We start from the raw sequence: 8,373 nt of genomic DNA on the forward strand, positions 1-8,373 counted from the left end.
GTGCATCTCCTTTTTTCTGTGTCTGTCTCTCTGTCTCTTTCTCCTTCATTTTTTTCCAGAAGGACTTGAGAGTAAACTGCAGGCACCATGACTCTTTTTTTTTTTTTTTTTTTTTGGTAGAGACAGAGTCTCACTTTATGGCCCTGGGTAGAGTGCTGTAGCATCACAGCTCACAGCAACCTCCAACTCCTGGGCTTAAGTGATTCTCTTGCCTCAGCCTCCCGAGTAGCTGGGACTACAGGCGACCGCCACAATGCCCGGCTATTTTTTTTGGTTGCAATTCAGCTGGGGCCGGGTTTGAACCCATCACCCTCGGTATATGGGGCCGGGGCTTTACCAACTGAGCCACAGGCGCCACCCGGCACCATGACTCTTTAACCCTAAATACTTCGGTGTGTGACTCCTGAGATCTCAGAGAGAAACAATCCAATTTGAGAAGGGACATATGGCTGCAAATTTCTACTGAATCTACATTCCTGTCAGATGTCCCATCTGTATCATCCCCAGCCTTTAGGGACATTTTCCTTGCAGCTTCACTGTGCCTGCTATGCCCCAGAATGATGCGGAAGCTGTGTGGCAAGGTGGGTGTCTGACATTCCTGGGTATGATGTCAGAGTTAGGTCCTGAGTCCCATGCCCACCGGGGACATGGCTGGGGCCTAAGATAGCTGCTTTCCCATCTAGAGTGCTTGTAGGGCTAGGAGCCTGTCTGATATTTACAGGAGTGCTGACAACAGCCTCCGTGTCTGCCCTGGGGTAGAAGATGTCCCCCAAAACTCATGGCCACCTGAGGATGTGACATCACTTAGAAAAGGGCCTTTGCAAATGGAATTAGTTAACACGAGATTGTGATCCAAAGGCTGAGTGTCTTTATGAGAAGATGGAAATTTGCACACAGACACAGGAAGACAATTGTGTGGAGATGGAGACAGAGGCTGGAGTGACATGGCCACAAGCCAAGGACTCCTGGAGCCCCCAGGAACTGGGAGAAGCAGGAGGACCCTCCCCTGGACCTCTGGAGGGAGCCAGGCCCTACCAACCCACACCTGAGCTCAGACTTCTGGTATCCAGGAAATCTGCCAGAGGGTAGATTTCCACCATTTGTAGTTACCCCTTTGTGGTCATGGGTCATAGTGGCCCTGGGACCCTCATCCAGTGTCATTGTCTCACCTCCTAGAAACATCTGTCCAGCTGAAACCCATCAGAGACCCCGCATAGCCTGCTTGGTGCCTGCAGATGCCACTTGGTTGTCTTCCTTTTACACTGGGGTGTGCGAAGTCCTAGGTGGAAAGGCTGCCAGTGTCACAGGCTGGGGTGGGGTGGGGAAACCAGGAAGGAGCAGCTGAGAAGATGCATCTGTGGCCTAGAGATAAGCTTTCTCCATTGGGGGGGTCTCTGCCCTACAGGCCTGTCCTCCCCATCTCAATCTTGGGTGGAGAGGCCTCTGACCCCTCCTTCTAGACTCCCTGCCTCTCAATCAAGGTCTCCCATACTGATGTCAAAGAACAATAAAAACAGCAGCTTCCTTTGAAGAAGGGCCAAGGGGGCCTCTGTAAGAAGGAAACAGGCACAAAGGGCTGCAGTGTTGCACACAGCAGGCAGAGGAAGAGGCAGAGGCAGGAACACCCGCTATGTCCATGCAAAGGTGGACAGACAAATGGTGGGGCTTGGGATGCAGCACCCCAAATATGACCAGAATGTACCTCCCCAAAATACACTGTGTGTCATATTTCAGGCTGGTTATTCTGATAAATCACAGAGGAGTAGCTCTAAAAAGTGGCCCTTTTGAAAAATTCACCTCTTGGGTGGCTCTTGTGGCTCAAAGGAGTAGGGCGCTGGCCCCATATGCCAGAGGTGGTGAGTTCAAACCCAGCCCTGGGCCAAAACTGCAAAAAAGAAAAAAGAAAAGAAAAATTTACATCTATAAAGGAAATCTATATTAGCAAAATATCTGTACCAGGAAAAGGCTATCCCAGACAACTTTTGTCTTTCCTGAGAGACTTTTTTTCGCTGTTGGTCTTTCTCTCTTTTTCTCTTTGTCTCTTCCTTTCCTTTCTTCCGTTCAGCTCTGTCTAACTTGCTAGAGTGCAGTGGCAAAATCACAGATCACTGCAAACTCAAACTCCTGGGCCCAAGTGATCCTCCTGCCTCAGCCTACTGAAAAGCTGGGACTACAGGCACCCTTCACTGTGCCTGGCTAGTTTTTCTATTTTTAGTAGAAATGGGGTCCTGCTCTTGCTCAGGCTGGTCTTGAACTTCTGAGCTGAAGCCATCCTCCCACATCAGCCTACCAGAGTACTAGATTGTGAGCTATCATGCCTGGCCTGAATTGTTCACTTTAAATGGGCAAAGTGCATGGTATGTGAATTTCACTACAATTTTTTTTTTTTTGAGACAGTCTCACTATGTCACCCTGGGTAGAATGCTGTGGCATCACAGCTCACAGCAACCTCAAACTCTTGGGTTTAAGCAATTCTCTTGCCTCAGCCTCCCAAGTAGCTGGGACTATATGTCCCCACAACGCCTGGCTATTTTTTGATTGTAGTTGTCATTGTTGTTTGGCAAGCCCGGGCTAGATTTGAACCCACCAGCTCCAGTGGATGTGGCTGGGGCCCTAGCTGCTGAGCTACAGATGCGGAGCCATTCACTACAGTTTTTGAAAGACTGAAAACAAAAAAGTTATATGGAAATCAGGCTGGTCATAGGGAAGCCACCATGGGAGATGGAGGGTGACCTCATTCCTGGGAAGCTCCACAAATAATGTGATGATGAAGGATCTGCAACTTATTTTTGAATGTTTCAGCCTCAAAATTATAGACATACATGACAGATTTGGCAAAAGTTACACAGTGTTAACCACTGTTGAACCCAGAGGAAGGATGCACAGTTGCTCTTTGTATAATCTTTCATTTTTTTTCTGTGCTAGAAAATTTGGGGGGCAGTACAGGTGTCTGTGCCTATGGTGCGCAGCTCTCCAGTCCTCCGCCAGTGGGAATGCACTCAGGAAATGTAGGTCAGCTCTGATGGTCTAGCTTAGGCCTTTGTAAGAGCCCAAAGCTTCAGAAACAAGTAGAATGTCCACCACAGGGCCTCCCCCTGGGTACTGTAATAATTGGGGTTGTCCTGGGCACTGCAGGGCACTGGGCAGAGCTCCCTTTACTGGGAGGTCATAACACACAGGGCCTATCTCTGGGGCTAGGATGAGGGGGGTGGTCATCTGCACAGGGGGCCTCAGACAGCACCTATCCTGATGCTGGCTACAGGGGTTAACTCTGTGAAAAGTCATCAGGCTTCCCTGGTGACCTGGGAATGTTCGGTCTCTAGCTGATGGCTCCATAAAAAGTTAAAGATTAAAAATGCACCTGCTCCTCCCCAAAACTTGTCACTCCAGTCCAATTGTGAGAAAAACACTGGACAGAGCCCAGTTGAGGGGTGTCCTACAATAATCTGACTACGGCTGGGTGTGGTGGCTCATGCCTGCAATCCCAGCACTTTGCGAGGCTGAGGCAGGAGGATTGCCTCCTAGGTGAAGCAGGGAACTCTCTTCCCCTTGGGTGACCTTTTGTCCTTTTTAACTTATTTATTGTGTGCAGAAATAATTATGAAAAAAACTGATCTTGGACATAATGGTGAAGGGGCTTGAGGGAACCTCCTGGGGTGTCAACGTCATGCTTTAGAGCTTGGGAAAGGTTTAGGTTACACACGTCTGCACTTGTTGGAACACAGCAAAGCATGCACTTGGATTTGTACGTTTTGCTGTGTGTCCAAAAGAGAGAGAAAGAATGGGAACGTTAAACAAATCCAAAGCCAATGGCATCATGCCCCAGTGTCCAAGGGATTCTTCCTGAGTCTGCAACTTCCTGGGCAATGCCTAAAGCAGGAATGGTAAACCATTGGTTAAACTTGAGATGGAGCTGGTACACCCATTTGGTGTGGCAGAGCCAGGGGGTGGGCACATAGATGTGCTCTGTGCAGTGCTTTCAACTTCATTGCCTGTCTGAGAATTTTCATAAAAGCAAAGGATTCTACTGGAAATAGAAATAGTCTGTCAGTTCCTCAACCAGTTAAATAGAGTTACCAGCCAGTCTTGGTGGCTCTTGTCTGTAAACTCAGCACTTTGTGAAACTGAGAGAGGAAAATCATTGGATGCCAGGAGTTCAAGACCAGCCTGGACAACATAGCAAATTCTATCTTTATAAAAAAATTAAAACCAAAAAACTGAATTACCATGCAACCCAACAACTCCACTCACAGGTGTGCAACCAAGTGGAAGGAAAGTACATGTCCACACAAAAACCTGCGCAAGAATGTTCACAGCAGCACAAGTCAGACATATGTAGACAGGCCAACAATCCATCCACAGGTGAGTGAGGGACAAACACAGGACAGGCCACCAACACTTTGGAATATTACTTATTCATGAAAAGGGACGAGGCTCTGATACAAGCTACAGCCCTTGTAGGACATCGTGCTTAGTGAGAGAAGCCAGACACAGAAGGACACACAGTGTGAGACTCCACTTATGTGAAATGTCTAGAATAGGCAGATCCACAGAGATGGGAAAGCAGATCCACCCCCTGGGGGACGAGGTGGGGAGTGACTGCTGATGAGGATGGAGCTTTCTCTTAGGGTAATAAAATGTTCTCAAATTGACTACAGTAATAACCAGAGTGCACAACTCTGAAAGCACTAAAGCCCAGTGAATTGGACACTTTTTTATTTATGTTTTTTTTTTTTGAGAGATAAAGAGTCTCACTCTGTCACCCTGGGTAGAGGGCTGTGGCATCATCATAGCTCATAGCAACCTCAAACTCTTGGGCTCAAGCGATTCCCTTGCCTCAGCCTCCCAAGTAGCTGGGACTACAGGTGTCCACCCCAACAGCTGGCTAATTTTTCTATTTTTTTTCTTTTTCTTTTTTTTGTAGAGACAGAGTCTTACTTTATTGCCCTCAGTAGAGTGCTATGGCATCACAGCTCACAGCAACCTCTAACTCCTGGGCTTAGGCAATTTTCTTGCCTCAGTCTCCTGAGTAGCTGGGACTACAGGCGTACACCACAACACCCAGCTATTTTTTGTTGCAGTTTGGCCGGGGCTGGGTTCAAACCGCCACCCTTGGTATATGGGGCTGGCGCCCCACTACTGAGCCACAGGCGCCGCCTCTCTTTTTTTTATTTTTTGAGAGAGAGTCTCACTATGTCACCCTTGGTAGAGTGCTGTGGTGTCACAGCTCACAGCAACCTCAAACTCCCCAATTTAAGTGATGCTCTTGCCTCAGCCTCCCAAGGAGCTGGGACTACAGGTGGCCGTCACAACACCCAGCTATTTTTTTGTTACAGTTGTCATTGTTGTTTAGCTGGCCCGAGCTGGGTTCGAACCCACCAGCCTCGGAGTATGTGGCCGGCACCGTAACCACTGCCAAGGTGCTACGGGCGCCAAGCCATTTTTTTTTCTTTTTAGTAGAGACATGTTCTCACTCTTGCTCAGGCTGGTCTCAAACTCCTAATCTCAAGTAATCCACCTGTCTTGGCCTCCCAGAGTGCCAGGATTGCGGGTATGAGCCACACCACCTGGTCTATTTATTTCTTTTGAGACAGGATCTCCCTCTGTCACCCAGGCTGGAGTGCAGTGTCAGGATCATAGCTCACGGTAGACTCCAACTCCTGGGCTCAAAGATCCTCCTGCCCCTGGTCTGAATTGCACACTTTAAATAGGTGAATTGCATGGAGTGTGAATTATCTCTCACTAAGTGTTACCAATAAAGAAGATTCTGGATGCATGGCTCCGTGTCTCCCCCGCTTGGGCAGTGCACCGTGTCCTGTCACCCACTGGTGCTCACTGCGCATGAGGAGACCCTGGAGGCCCCCTCCTGGCTGCCAGTGCTACCCTGCTGACATCCTGCTCTCCAGCCCTGAAGTTCCTCCTGCAAAAAGCCTTAGAAGGTATACAACTCCTATTTTGTAAGGGGCGAAACCGAGGCTTTCTGAAGCTGCATGGTCATTGTAGGGAGAGGTAGGGTCAGAGTCCAGGCAGCTCAGCAGTTTCTTCATCAGGATTTATTAGTCCTCCAAGACACGCCCAGTCCCTGCCTGGACCCTCCCCTGGCTCTCCCAGTAATCCTGGAGGGCAGGTCTTGCCCAGCTATATTTGTGTTGAGGGGCAGGTCCCAGGCACCCTATTATCAGGCTGGAGGCAGGGACTGCCATCTGATGACCTTCCTGACACAGGACATAGGACACCACAGTGGTGGCCACAGTGAGCTTGAAGACACCAGTGCAGACCTAGGAGCTGAAGGACAGGCTCCAGCCACCTGGCCTTTGCTATGCACCAGGAGCTCACCAGAATCATGTGGGGCAACCTGCAAGTCGGCCTCTGCACTCACTGGAAGGGTGGCCCCCTGCCCAGCCTGTCATCCCTGGGGCTTGGTGAGACAATGAGGCTCTCCGAGCCACACTCCCTACTCCTGCTCCCTTCCAGTTCTTCTAACACTTTCTGCTCCTTTTCCCCACCCCAGGGGCTCTTTGCACATGCCTTACTCTACGTCATCATCTCTGGTAGAGAAGATGTGTGGCCTTGGGCAAGTTGCTTAACTTCTCTGTGCCTCAGTGTCTGTATCTGAGAAATGGGGCTAATGCTAGTACCTGCCCCCCGGGACTCCTTGGGGGTTGGCCCATGTTGCCACCATGCCTCCTCCTGCTGATGGAGGTGGACAACAGAGCCCTGCCAGGCCCTCCCACCAGGCTCTGCTCCTCCCCAGCCCCTTCACCTTGCATGGGGCTTGGTTCATGGCATTGGCTGCCAGGCAGACCATGTTAGAGGTGATGTTGCCATGCCAGAAGCAACTGCAACTACTGTTGCACATTTGAGGTCCAGTTCCTGCAGCGCCTGTGCCATTTGCTCCCCCTGCTGGGTCTGTCCCCAGCTAGCCAAGTGGCATCAAGCTTCTCTGTCACCAGTGGGCAAGCACAGGGGTTGAATGTTCATACTGAGTTTAACTTTCAGGTCCAGCTGCAGGACACAGGACTGGTGAAAGGGGGTGGGAGAGGTGAATGAAGTGGGGGCAGGGCAGTGAGGGGCGGGGAGTGGGGTTCTTAGTCCCTTATCACCCTCTCCCCAGCACTAGTGAAGCAGCATGAGGTTGTTCTACAGACCTGGCTTTGGCCTGTAGTCAGTGTGCTGGACAGCTGCCTGGATACAGATGTACCCAGGGCCACTGAGGGCATGGAGCCCCAGCACCAGCTTCAGCTGCTCTGTTCTGTAGGCAGCAGGAGTCAGGCATGGTCCATCCTTCCCTAGTGTCTTCTTAACCTACCTCCCCCACTTTTCCTTCTCTCTCCCCCCCACCACCCTGTACCCCAGCTCCAGACTCTTGCTCCAGGGCTTTGTGCCCCAAAGTGCTGACCCCAGACTAGGGCTTCCAGAAGATCAGCCCTGGGAGCTTCCCTCAACCATAGCAATTTGTTCAGAAGTTGGCACATGCCATTCCTCATAACTTTGCCCAAACTGTAAAGAACCAGGCTCTCTTTCTGCAGGAGTTAGGGGTCCATCCTTGCCACTATGTGAGAGAGCCTTCCTGACAATGGGCCAAAGTCTTCCTGAATAATGCCATAATGTAGCAGAGCTCAGAGACAGATGGGCTCCTGAGCGCCTCATGTGAGCACTTGGATTACTCCTTCAACCAGTTTGATTTGGAGTCTTTATTGCTGGCCAGTCCAAAAGTAGAGCAGCTCCAACATGGGCTTCTTTAGTGGCTTCTTGATGGGACCAGGTTTGTTTCCAGTGTTGGCTTTGCTACCCTGGCAGGCTAGATTTATTCTTGTGGCCACAGGTGGCCAACACATTCCTAAATGTCACAGCAGCCCAACTTGGTCCACTTGGAAAGAGCCAGCCTTGGCTCCGCGCCTGTGGCTCAAGCGACTAAGGCGCCAGCCACGTACACCTGAGCGGGCAAGTTCAAATCCAGCCTGGCAGCCAAACAACAATGATGGCTGCAACCAAAAAAATAGACGGACGTTGTGGGGGATGCCTGTAGTCCCAGCTACTTGGGAGGTGAAGGCAAGAGAATCACTTGAGCCCAGGAGTTGGAGATTGCTGTGAGCTGTGATGCCATGGCACTCTACCTAGGGCAACAGCTTGAGGCTCTGTCTCAAAAAAAGAAAAAGAAAAAAAGAAAAAAAATGAAAGAGCCAGCCCTTCCTGTCCCTTTTGCAGGGAGTAAACATTTCCTAGGGATCCCTGCAGCTATTGCTGAAGAGCAAGGGGCCCCCATGACTGGCTTAAATCCCTTATAACCCATCTCCTGGTGAGAATGGGAACCATAGGATAGGTGCTAGAGACACCTGAGGTGACAAAGGGATAGTCAGGGCAGGATTACTC

The sequence above is a fragment of the Nycticebus coucang genome, chromosome 2 (assembly GCF_027406575.1).
Source record: "Nycticebus coucang isolate mNycCou1 chromosome 2, mNycCou1.pri, whole genome shotgun sequence".
Taxonomy (NCBI): domain Eukaryota; kingdom Metazoa; phylum Chordata; class Mammalia; order Primates; family Lorisidae; genus Nycticebus; species Nycticebus coucang.